The sequence below is a fragment of the Podarcis gaigeae genome (genome assembly GCF_964106915.1).
Source record: "Podarcis gaigeae genome assembly, chromosome: 8".
Lineage (NCBI taxonomy): Eukaryota > Metazoa > Chordata > Lepidosauria > Squamata > Lacertidae > Podarcis > Podarcis gaigeae.
In genome coordinates, this window is record NC_139684.1 from 73,034,372 (window position 1) to 73,047,879 (window position 13,508).

Consider the following 13,508-nt stretch of genomic DNA (forward strand, 5'->3'; position numbering starts at 1 on the left):
CCTTATTGTAAAAGTCCGGCATTTGTTTCCCAAATTTGGGTCCCCAGCGGTTTTTAGACTACCACTCCCATCATCCCTAGCTAGCAGGAGCAGTGGTCAGGGATGATGGGAACTGTAGTCCAAAAACAGCTGGAGAACTAAGTTTGGGAAACACTAATCTAGATAAACGAGAGGCATTGTCAGAGTTCAAAGACACATAGGAACCAAGCAAAAGTCTTTGAGGAGAGTGTGAAGGAGGACTTGTGAGTTGGGGTCCAGCTAGGGAGCTGGGTGAGGTGTGGGAAGAGTCCCAAGGGCCACCTTGGGAGGTTTAGAGGGCCGCATTTGGTCTATAAGCCTGAGGTTCCTCAGCCCTGGGGCTACAAGATTAGGACAAGAAGATCCCCCGTCCTACTTACAACATTTGTTTGATGTCACTCTGTGTTATTTTTCTGTTCTTTTGTATTTTTATTTTTTAACTTTTACAAAGCCTTATGAACAAAGCTGAAGACATGGCCTTGGGAGAGTGGCAATGGTTTATCTCTCACACTTTCAAGATTTATTTACATTGCCCACAGTGGCTCTCAAAGCAGCTTATAAAACATTCTCACAAGACAAATGCATCCAAGGAGAGGAGGATGAGCGGAGCTCACAAGTACAGACAATAAGGCACCTGATTATGCAGTGCACACGGCCTTCCAAGTCACATGCTGGCGACGAGGCTGATCACGAATCTTTAAAGCAAATTTGTCCATCTAGCATATATTTTCACCAAAAGCACAACCAGCTTCTACGCATTGAAAACATGCTACAGCAGCCTTAATGAACACCAGGGCCGACAAAACAAAGCAAGGGGCTGGTGCCTATTGGGGCTGATAGGGTGGGCGGCAGGGAGTCCAACAGCAGGGGGCACCAGAGGCAACGACAGGCAGAGCCACAGCTAATGCGAGGCAAAGCCAACTAATTCTAGTTTTGCCTGCTCCATCCTCCCCATACAAGAGCAATGCTGAGGTTAATAGGGGAGAGAGCCAATAATAAACCCAACCCCCTTGGCTGGATGTAAGTAGCAAGGCAGGCAGGTGGGTACTGGCCAAGGGCTGACTATGGTTAGGGGGGCACTGCTTCACTCACACCAATGGAGCAGCTGCCGCTGAAACAAAGTCCTGCGTAGCGGGGCAAGAGAGCATCAATTTGTGGTATGAGATTTCAGGTGACGGGCAGCTGCATGTCCCAGGTTTTGCCTGCGAAATACTGGAGAGCCTGGGTGGGAGACCAAGGGGAGCTTTGGCAGAAGGACTGGGAACAGCCCAGGAGAAGACGAGGAAGACTGGTAGTCCAAAGAAAGAAATCTGAAATGGGAAGGAAATTGGGCAGGAGGGGGGGAGGGAATGTAGGTTGGAGAGGAGGAGATCTGAACCCATTTCATGGTGTTATCACTGGCAACGGTAGATCAATGCAGTGGTTTTGCAGCATGTGTATTATGTGCTGGTGAGGACTTTAGCAGGGCAATAGCGGAGGTTGCTCCACACTCCACAGTGAGGGTCTGCTGTCGTGGATCATGGCACTGTCACTGAGATACAGGAGGTGGGTGGGTTTTGCAGGATCCCCCCGTTTCCAAGTCTAGTTAGCATTGGTTTATTTATTTATGTATTCATTTACTACTGTAAATGTATATCCAATATGATTCATTTTGAAGTTTTGTCATTTTATATTGATTCATTTCTGGTATTCATCAATTCACTTAATTTTTTTTATTGTGTGTGTGTGTGTGTGTGTGTGTGTGTGTGTGTATATATATATATACATACACACACACAGTGCTTTTTTCTAAAAAATGTTTAGGGGTACTCTCATTTTGACTCAAGAATATCACAATTTTATAGTTCAAATCGGGGGAAATAAACACAGTAAACCCCCAGAAAAAAGTTCTCCCTCTCTGTATATATGTGTGTGTGTGTATGTGTAGATGATAGATAGATAGATAGATAGATAGATAGATAGATAGATAGATAGATAGATGATAGATAGTGCTGCTCCCCTTTACTGATTCTTTGTTATTGTTGTGAGCTATTGTTGTTGGGAAAGTGGCATGCAACTATAAAATCGAATCAAGATGACTATAGGCAATCTCCAGCCATCAGATGTTTCAGTGCATTTGATCCTCAGTGCTGATCAGTTTTCCTCTTCCTGTTTTGGTCTGGGATCTTTGTGTTATTGTGCAGCTGGATCACACACAGTACCCATCTCTTGATGTGCAAAGCAGCCCCCCCACCAAATCTACCAGAAAGAACATTCATATCACCTGATATCACCTCAAATGCAGTCCTATGCAGTTCACATCTTCTGTTGGTCCTTGAGTGAAGTGCATAGACATTTCATGGTGTGTGTGTGTGTGTGAACCAGCCTGTAGCACATCTCGTTTTTCCTTTTTTGGGGGACCGATTCAAAAGGGCATGACGTCAGAGGAGAATTTCTCTGTGCGTGAGGGTAGGATGGAGAGAAGAGATCTTTTAGGATATGCACGCCGTGTCACACATCTTCAAGGGTGTTGTAGCTCATAACTTCTTGCGTTAAACATAATCACAGTTAAGATGATATACAGACATATGAATGTGAGTCCCGCCCCGACTGCCAGGTGGGACAAGAGCTGGGCTGTCCGGGAATGCTGCCGAGCAACTGTTCCGTTTCCAGCAAGGTTGGCATCGCGAGTCTGGAGAAGAAGAGAGAAAACCAATGGGAAAAAAATGCAACTAGAGACCTTGTCCGGAATGCAGGGAAGGCTGGTAGCTAGCAAACAATCCTTTTGTCTCAGGCTGTGAGGCACTAACCAATAGCCAACAAATTATCTTTGTGATTATATGAACTTGCTGTTCCAAAACATATCTTTTGTAATGTTTCCATAAACCTGTAGGCTGGTTTATCGGGTTCCCATATTTCAAAAAGTAAAAACCAGGATACCCCCCAAAATTGTTGAGCCTTTTAAAGGAAATAAATGTGACTGACTTACCTATGATCCCGGGACAAAGCTCTGTATTTCGGAAATCCCCACCCCACCCCACGGGACATCAATTCTGCCTTTGAAATCCTGGTAATGTCCAAACAACTGGCAGCCCTGGTTTATATGTATTCTTTTAGAATTAGTTAGCTTAATCATAGTTACTATCTCGATCCATTCAGATTGCAGTAGCAGATCTGCTTCCCTCACAATTTTTAGCTGTTATAATCTTAGCAGCAGTTATAAGGTGGAACGCTATTTTTTGATCATTTCTCAGAATAGCATCATTTAGATAACCAAGCGGGGATGTTGTAGGTTCCAAGGGCATATGATATCCTAACGAATCAGAGATTTCCAGAATATTTCTATCTGAGAGCAATTCCAACAGATATGTATGTGATCTCCTTCATTTAATCTACATCTCCAACAAGAGATGTTGGAGATGTTTTAAACTGTTCTCAACATTGTGCTTTCATTGTTGTAACACATTCCAAGACCTTAGGGTGAAGGGCACATAATAAAATAAATTATAGTTGTAGTCAGTGCTGGATTTACATATAAGCTAAACAAGCTATAGCTTAGGGCCTCACTCTCTTGCCCCCCCCCAAAAAAAAATTAAAGGAAACAATAACCTGGATGTACATTTCCAAAATATAAGATAAAAAATAAATAAAATAAAACCTGCATACAGCAACAGTGTTTTGTTTTGTGTAGACTCCTATGCCTGGCGTGATCTGGTCCATGGGGTCATGAAGAGTCGGACACGACTAAATGACTAAACAACAAAAATGGGCCCCACCTGCTAGCCTGCTCCCTAAAATATCACTGGTTTGCTCATTTCTATATGTAGGGTACCTACATTCTGCATGGACTGGTTGCATGGCAACATGTGCAAATGGCTTTAGATACCTATTAGGTCCATAAATTACCATATAGCATATATCCAGTGCAAAAAACAGCAACAATTTGTTGTTGATAAATGTTCAGTTTCTGTTAATTGATTCTCATGAAAACTTACAGATTCTGGCTTCACACAATTAACTCAAGGCAGTGTCAATTTACTCTTGGAAGAAAGCCAAGGTCTGCTTGACCTAGAAGCTACTTACTCTGATTGGTTAACGACCAGCACTCAACTCTGTTATCTAGGAATGCTAGCACAGTTTGTGTTAGGAGGGTGTGTTAGGAGAAGAAGTGCTGTGTTTGGTTGAGAGAGAGAGAGAGAGAGAGAGAAAGAAAGGATTTTTTTTGCTTTGTTTTGTATGCAGAAACTCTGCTGGTTTTATTTTTCCTTTTAATAAATCCTGTAAATAGTTATTCTGAGTCTAGCTGACTAGTCATTTCCACCTCAACTAGCTTCTTCGCTGTGCAGGAAAACTCTGCTACGTTTGGGCTAAAGCCATTAGAGCTATGCCTGACACTTCAAAGTTCCAAGAATAAAGGACAGCTGGACATATAAAAGGCCCCATTATCTTCAGTAGCTTAGGGCCTCATCAAACCTAAATCCGGCCCTGGTAGTAGCAGTAATCACAAGCACAATCACAATTAATAATAATTTGCACCTACCAATAATTTAGGGGAAGAGTCATTGCTCCGTGGCAGCGCATGTGCTTGGCATGCAGAAAGTCCCAGCTCCAATCCCTGGCATCTCCAGGTGGGGCTGTGCTAGAGCCTGAAACCCTGGAGAGCCTCTGGCAGTCACTATTGGGAATACTGAGCTGGATAAACCAATGGCCTGACTTGGGACAAGGCAGTTTCCTATGTTCCTAACCAGATGGTTTAAGACTGGAACCTAGCAGAGCACAACCAGGCTCAGAGCTTGGGCTGTATGCTCTGACTGAGTCTCAGAACTGGACACTCCTTTGGGTTTCTGCAAACACAGTCTGCACACTGATGAGATCTATTCATCAGCAATTTGGACATTATTGACTTATTCAGAGTAACAATGTGTTGTAAACAAAATCTGCCCTTCTTTCCTTATGGGGTATCCAAGAGCTTGTATAGAGTCCTTAAGTGAGTTCCCTATTGGTAGGAGAAAATAACAGAGGCCAACCAAAGAATATTGAGAAACAAAGCAGCTAGTAAGCCTGATCTTTATTAAAGCTGTTGCAACAGGGTGCTCCCCTCACACGCAGGAAAGGAGGAGGACCCAGAACAAAGGTGTGCCTGCCCTTATATAGACATTTTAAGTTCTCTGCCCTGGAGCTCAAGACCACCCCTCCATACATCATACATACATCACGGAAGGGGTGTAACCTAAGACCACCCCCCACAAAACTTCATGCCTACATCACAGAAAAGGCAGTCTACAGCAGAAATTTGAATGTTGTTGTTTTTCCTGTCTGCCTTATCTGATTGCCTTTCCTGGTAGTCTGCCCATTCCTTTGAGATGGTGATTACCCAATTCCTGAGACAATGGAGAGGCTCCCTCACCCCCTCCCTCCTCGCAGAGAAAACATTTGGTCAGTTTGGGAGTCAAAATGGTTTCTGGTCAGTCTTCCAGTGCTGCTCCAGACATGTGGTCTACATATCTATGTACGTGCTTGGTTGCTACATTTATGAACATTTATTATATATATAAGACCTTATTTTTTTTTATTACACGATGTATGGATTATCTAATTAATTAATTCTCCCCTGAGTCTGCTGTGCCTTTTATTCTGCAAGTATGATATCAACCCACTTTTCCAGTTGTAAATGGGGTAACTGAGGTTTGCCAGTTATACAAAAAGGCTCCTGACTTTGCTTGGCCAGATAATCTGAAGAGGAACTCCCCCCCCCCCAGTCACATCAGTTTGAACCGGCTGAGATTTATGCTGCCACAGAGTTGGTTGCACCATCAGTCACAAGCTTATCTGGATCGCCACAATGATCAAACATACCCATCAGTTGTGCAACAATGCTACTGCTAGTAATATCAGTCAAGGCGTTATGCTTCTACAACCAGTGTTGATTTACCAGTTCAAACAGGCCATCTGCTATCTGTTTCCAAGGACTATCAAGGTAAGGGTCTTGTGATTAAAAGTTCCTTCCATTGTGTCGATCTATTTGCTCTGCAGTGCAGCATAGGTTAAGATTTTGTTCTTCCTATCAGTTGCAATACCCAGCCGCTAATCCTTTGAACCCCAGTAGGGCAACACAGACACCCACATATTAAGTGATAATGTTCCACAGTCTGCATTAGGTTATTTGGTGGTGGCAATAGCAGTAGTAGCAGCAGCAGTAGTAGTAATAATACCACACCCAACTGGCTGGGCTGCCCCAGCCAACACATATAAAAACATAATAAAAACGCCAAACATTAAAAACATGCTGATACAGGACTGTTTTCAGATGTCTTATGAATCATCTATAACATGATGCTAAGTAGAGAACCAACCAGCCGCTGCTGCAAAGATGGAAGGAAGGGGTGCAATTCTTGTAACTGTTTTGAAAGGATGTTCAGGTTGTGCAATGCACAGCAGCTGCAGTCCACCACCACTTGGGGAAATGGGCATCTGATTCGGCCAGCTGATTCCCAGCTGCATTAAACGACTCCATCCATATCAGCAAAACTCAGGCAAAGCTAACACCCAAAAGAACACTTAGATGTTAGAATTTAGTGGTGGCCCAGCCTAAATTTGGAAGGAGGCTCTAGTTCATTGCTCTTCAACCTTAGGTGCCCATATATTGGTGGATTACAGTTCCCATCATCCTTGACCATTGACTAAGCTGGCTGGGGTTGATGGGAGTTGTAGTCCAACGACACCTGGGGACCCAAGGTTGAAGACTACTGCAGTCTAGTCCACGAAAATGGATGCCACCAACCCATACCCACCTGTTCATCTCTAAGTTGCCAGGAGACTCTCTTTCTGATGTCCTGCCCTTCCAGAAGCTACTCTGGAAGAGTAAACATGCACCTTGGCAAGCCTGCTTTGTCTGCAAACTCCACCCAGTCTGTGCCTTATAGTGCTTTCGCCTTCATTGACTCCCTAGCCTGTAGCACATCACAACAGTCCTTGACATTGTGGGGAAAGGGCTCATAGTGAAAGCCACAAGCTTCGACTCTTCCACCCAGAATGCCAGTTTTGGCCCAACCAGTGCCAGCCCTGAAGTCTCCTAAAACACAGTTCTCAAGAGGTAAAAGTTAAGTGGGGCATGCCATCTCTGCCCCCTTGTATTCTAGCACTGCATAATGCCCTCCCACGCTCACTTTCCCTCTCTTGTTTCTCACCTTTATAGAAAAAATCAAGGCAGCGATGCCCAGAGGTAGGCAGCAGCACAGCGTGGTGAAGATAGAGTAGTACAGGTGATCGGGCTCATTGGTGGGCTGAGGAGGCACAATGAAGATGGCCTGCGGGGTTTGATCCGAACCTTGGTAGCCTCCTGAATCTGGTGGGCCATAATAAGCTTGGTAAAGAGGTGGCATAGAGGGAGCTGACCCATAGCCCGGGGCGGGTGGAGGCTGACCAGGAGGTGCCAGCGGATCAGCCTCTGATTCAAAGGGCTGGTTTTCAGAGAAAGGTGGTGGAGCCTGAGGGTCAGGCCAGTTGCTGGACTTCTTCTCATAGTTTGGGTCACTCATTTTGCCAGTCTACTGCCCTCTTTCCCCTCCAGCTCTTCCCAGTTCTCCAAGTACAGTTTCTCTGCCTTTCTCAGTTCTTCACGTTCCTCCTTGCTGGCCACCCTGACTTGCTGCTGGGTATCTTCTTCTCTTCTTCTCACCTCCTCCAATCCTCTCTGTGCCTTTTGCCTTCCTCCTCTCGTGGCACCCAACCAATCCCTCTGACTCTTCTCTATGGCTGGACGCTTGCCTTATAACGCTGGTTGGTCTGCCCGTCTGCTTAATGAACGATTTACTGATTGCCCTGGCTCTCGGACAGGATGACTTCATGATGTCTCGGAGCCTAGGCGGATGTGTGGGTGGAATAAGGCAGAGAACAAGCAACCGAGAAAGACTCACGTACTGTGATATGGGTGAAGACTTATTGAAGTAGGGCACTGTGAACGGATGGGCTCCTTCATACATAGATACAAATACACTCTTCCCCATTTTACAGCTGAAAATGAGAACAGGAATCTATTCCTTGAGCTCCTGCAGGTGTTTCTTAGGCATTCATCCTGATTGGGTTATGCAGAGGTTAGTCTATGAGCATTTGTCTTGATTTGTTTGCGGGAAGATTAGACAGCAGTGTGCAGTGATGCTGATTTGCTTGCACAGTGGTTATGCATCTCCCCGTTGGTCATTTATTCCCTGGGTAAAACCACTCTTCAGGGCTCAAGGAGAGCACACAGCAAATTCAGGTTTTCTTGCATTGATGTTTGCTCTGATTTAGCGCTTAAGAGGGGGGTTTTGTCTGAAAAGGATGGCGGCAAGGGGGAAGACTGCTCAGACCTTGCTTTCTAGGCACAGGGCAAGTGGAAGCATGGATGAACCCCATAGCTAACAGCCAGAGCCAGTCCTGCTAAGTAGCACCACCACCATCTGAAAGAGGGAATTGTGTGGCCACATTGACAACTGAAGATGCATCTAGGAAGAGGGTGGTGGCGTCTTTTCCCCACCTCAACTGGCTGGAAGTCACATCATCCTAGGGAGAACAATATACCGGTGTTGGGGGCAGGGGCAGATGAAGGCGGGTGCAGTGGGGCTGGTGTGCCCCGGGTGCCTTCACTAAGGGGAGTGACATTTGGCGCACTTTGTTGTTGTTTAGTTGTGTCCGATTCTTCATGACCCCATGGCCCAGAGCACGCCAGGCACTCCTGTCTTCCACTGCCTCCCACAGTTTGGCCAAACTCATGCTGGTAGCTTCGAGAACACTGTCCAACCATCTCGTCCTCTGCCGTCCCCTTCTCCTTGTGCCCTCCATCTTTCCCAACATCAGGGTCTTTTCCAGGGAGTCTTCTCTTCTCATGAGGTGGCCAAAGTATTGGAGCCTCAGCTTCACGATCTGTGTTTCCAGAGAACACTCAGGGCTGATTTCCTTAAGAATGGATAGGTTTGATCTTCTTGCAGTCCATGGGACTCTCAAGAGTCTCCTCCAGCTGTCTGCCTGCAACTCCCAAGCCTACCTTGATCCGTTGGGGGAGGGGGAGGGGGAGAGCTTTGCTGCTTTGCCAGTGGCATTTCCCCCTTTCTCCTTCGTTTGGGAGTTGCGGGTGGGTGGTGCGCCGAATGTCCACCATCGGCGGTTTGCTTTGCCCCCGGCTGCAGGGTGTGTGTGCCATTCCATGCACCCAAGTGGCTCTCCTGCCCCTGTGAAGGCACCCTCTGCTCCCCGTATCCCTTGGGAACACGCCCTCTGCTCCCCGTACCCTTTGGGAGCACGCCCACCCTGGGCAGTGTGGGCATATGCTCCGCCACTGGTTGGGGATTAGTTTCAGGAGTGAGTTGGGCTGATGCTGGGAACTGAAAGCAAACACAGAGGTGCTTGGCCTTCTCTGTAGGCTGAATCCCAAAGTGGTAGCCTGGGGTGTGGGGTTTCCTGGAAAGCGAACAGGGAGGCAAGGCCCATTGGAGTAATAATGAGCCAGTGTGGTGTAGTGGTTAAGAGCAGAAGACTCGTAATCTGGTGAACCGGGTTCGTGTCTCCGCTCCTCCACATGCAGCTGCTGGGTGACCTTGGGCCAGTCACACTTCTTTGAAGTCTCTCAGCCCCACTCACCTCACAGAGTGTTTGTTGTGAGGGAGGAAGGGAAAGGAGAATGTTAGCCGCTTTGAGACTCCTTCAGGTAGTGATAAAGCGGGATATCAAATCCAAACTCTTCTTCTTCTCTTCTAATGCTGTGAGCCCTACACACACACACACACACACACACACGACTCAATAAAACCATATGTCCTAAAGACACCACAGTCTCCACTGACTGTCATTCCAAGGAAATTCCTGGAATCTCTCACCACTTGGAGACTGGGGTGAATGCAACATCACTGAAAGTCTGGAGGAGGCCACTAGAACCCCTTTCAGAGCCTCTGTTTATTCCTGATCATTAGATGTTTCTTAAACCTCTCCAGCGTTTCCTGTATTACCATAATTGACTCTGCAATAGAAAACACTGAGAGGACAATCCTTTGGATTAAGCATCTAACAGGATTCAGATTTCAAATGTACTCCTGAGGCAGCCAAATACAGGTTGTGGCCAAACGGAATAACATAGCATAATAATATACATAAGAATTATACATAAAATTAAAAACCTTGCCCTATGCAATATATAAAACAAGCCTGGAAGGGGAATCAAGGCAACAAATATGACAAGCGTTCTCTGTTGTGCTTGCAAACGGCAAATGATATGTAATTGATTACGTTTCCCCCACCCCTCCATTTTCATGGTGTTTTCTTTTGAAACGAATGAAGTGGAATCCAGCCAAAAACCACATTAACCTTCCAAGCCGCATTGCGTTGCTGACTCATGGGCATTTAATTTTTTCTTGATACCTAAATGCATTGGTCTCTGATGAATTTCATTTTAGTTTCTGCCCAGTTTCCCACTCTATCTAGGACATTTGGGATATTATTCCTGTCTTGCTAGCTAGCCTCTCACCTGTTAATTTGAGACAGAGTACCTCCATCCCTTCATTTAAACCAGGGCTAGGGGAGCTGTGGTCCTCCAAATGCTGCTCCCATCAGACCCATGGAGCTGACAAATTCAGATCTGGGCCATAATACTGGGGAAGGGAAGGAGAGATTAACCATTTGTTCCTTGCACCATTGTCCTGATCTGAGTTTTCCTCCTGGACCTGCAGAGTGGATGGTTCAGTGTGAACCCACCACTGCTATAGTGTCAGACTCATATTGCAAAATATACTCACAAACCCCAGCACCACCACTAGTCTGGAGGGGTTCCCTGAGTTGTTAGAACTGGGTTACCATATGGTACAGGCAAGTCTTCCCTTGTTGGCAGTAAAAAATAACAGCATCAACAAAATGAAAGGAAAGCAAAGAGAGTCGAGCTGTTCAGCTGGTGCAGAATTGGAAATTTACTGGAGCAAATAAAAATGCATTGCACATCTCAATATGCATCTTGGAGCCAAACTAGACATTTCTTTAATTGAATGGTTTGCAGTCATGTCTGGTGTCAGGGAACTGCCATCGGAGCCAGAGGAGGAGGGAGGGCTCTGGAGGGATGCCAGAGAGCGTCCCAGGAGGGAGAGAGGCAGCCCATCTTCTGGGGAAGGAAATCAGCGTAGCACCAGTGGAGAAGGGGGGCAGATGGGGGAATTGGCAAGGGGGCTCCATGACTCCTCGCCGGAGACCAGCGGAGAGAGCACGGGTCCTCCTCTGCCCACACCCTCCCTGCGCAGAAGGCTTCTACAACTAATAACTACAACTAATCCATAATGCAGCAGCTAGACTAGTGACTGGGAGTGGCTGCCGAGATCACATAACACTGGTCTTGAAAGACCTACATTGGCTCCCAGTACGTTTCTGAGCACAATTCAAAGGGTTCAGGCCCAGTATACCTGAAGGAATGTTTCCCCACCCATCGTTCAGCCTGGACACTGTCCAGCACCAAGGGCCTCCTGGTGGTTCTCTCACTTTGAGAAGTGAAGCCACAGGGAACCAGGCAGAGGGCCTTCTCAGTAGTGGCGCCCACCCTGTGGAATGTCCTCCCATCAGAAGTCAAGGAAATAAATAACTATCTGACTTTTAGAAGACATCTGAAGGCAGCCCTGTTTAGAGAAGTTTTAAAAGACTGATGTTTTAATGTATTTTTAATGTTATACAGTCCTGACATATACGGAAATCACAGAGTGAGCATGCAATGTGTACCAGCCTGCACCAACAGAAGGATTCAAAAGGCATGGCATCAAACCAGGATAACTGGTCCATCTTTTCAGATATTAATGCTGTGCAATGCATCTTCAGGAAATGTCAGCTACTGAGCAAAGATCAGAGAGGAACAGCTACAGAGTTAGGAATCCAATCCCTACCAGGAGAGCTGTTTGAGCCAAGAGGGGTGTCAAGTGAGAGTTTTGCTGACCAGCCAAGCTGTTTTCAGTGATATTTGCTTCGCGTGTCTGTGCAGAAAAAGAGAGAAGCAACGGATTAGTGGAAAAATGCAAAACATTGCGTGCATGCAGAAGTGGGTGGTCCTCCTGAGAAGTTGAGAAACAGTCGCCTCTGTGTTGGCCAACAAAGATTCCTGTTGGATGCCAAAGCCCCATGACCCAGTCACTCCCTATGTGATGAAATAAGCAGGCAAGACAGCAGAAGAAAGGGGGTTTTGGGGGTTGAAATAGGCCACAACTATTTGATACAGTTGTGAAAAGTTTGGCATAGCTATTGGGTAAAGCCATTTAATTAATTCCAGCTCATCTGCTGGGAGTGTATCTAAGGGGAAACCACAAATGGGGGAGGCCTACGATCTACATCAAATAGGGGAACACCACTCCCCCCAAGGGATCCCTCTGGAGGAGTTCTATGGCCCTGGCCTCTGTCTAGACGTCGGACAGAAGCAACTCCTCATGGATTCCTTTAATGAGATACCCATAAGCAAGGAGGGGCAGGCGGAAGCTACGAACTCCTCCAGCAGGGAATCATCATTATCACTATCATTATCATTATCATCAGTGGCATTTGGGATAATGTTGCCGTAGTGGAGACAACATGCACTTTTTAGCTGTGGCTGCTGGCTGGGCGTCTGCTAGCATGGATCCAGCCTGTGGTGGGGAATATTTGGTCCTCCAGCTGCTGAACTCCAATTCCCATCATCCCCAGCCAGCAGAGCCAGTGGCCAGGAATGATGGGGTTTGTAGTCCAGCAACAACTGAGTAGCCACAAGTTGCGCACTCCTGATAGAGATAGATGGCTTTCATTCACTCCTACTGCAATGTTTAAAAAATGAAAGAGGGGACACTTGGGTATAACGTTGTCCTGACTCCTGCTTGGACTACGATGACAGAGGCAAGTGTAAGGAAGAGATCTTTATTGACATAGAGGTTCCAGCTCAGCAATGGTGGTGAGTCTAGGCAGCCTTTACGCTCAGGCTAGGTGACAGGAAAGGTGAGATTAGCCAGGTTGGAAGCTGTGATTTCAGCTTACAGAGCCCAAGATCAGGGCAAGGAATTCAGAACTGTGCAGAAGCAATAGACTAATCCCAATGGGTTGACACACCCACCTGCCAAGCTTTTGAAGACAGGGCAAGGCGAGCCTACTTGTGTGACTCTTGTGCCTTGCAAGACAGATGAGTCATTGCATTGGTGCACCAATGGGTCCTGGGCGACTAGGCTGTGCCCCTCCTCTTCTGACTGTGGTTCTTCCAGCTCTGGTGAGATTGTGTGTAGACAGTGAGATCAGGAGGAAATTAAATGCATACTTTACTGATTGGCAATTGCATCCTTAACACTGGCAGTTCACTAGTATTGGTTTCAAGGGGCTCTGCTCTTTCTTTTCATATGCTGTTCTGTGGCTGAATGTTATGTACTGAGTTGAATAGGATCCAAAATGCAGCAGTCTGATTGGTCCTAGAACAATAGGATTCAGAATGCAGCAGTCTGATTGGTCTGCAGGAGCCACACAATCTAACTCCAGGTGGAAGTGAATCCGCAACCTAATTG

The 13,508-nt window shown here is 46.4% G+C and overlaps 1 long non-coding RNA gene across 1 annotated transcript; it reads right to left on the minus strand.

The window, feature by feature from the left end:
• Window positions 1-437: 437 nt before the first annotated feature.
• Window positions 438-7,728, minus strand: LOC310851273. Its single transcript, XR_014567679.1, has 2 exons — window positions 7,185-7,728; window positions 438-2,689 (listed from the first exon to the last, which is right to left on the minus strand). It is a non-coding gene; the product is annotated as an uncharacterized lncRNA (long non-coding RNA).
• Window positions 7,729-13,508: the final 5,780 nt, after the last annotated feature.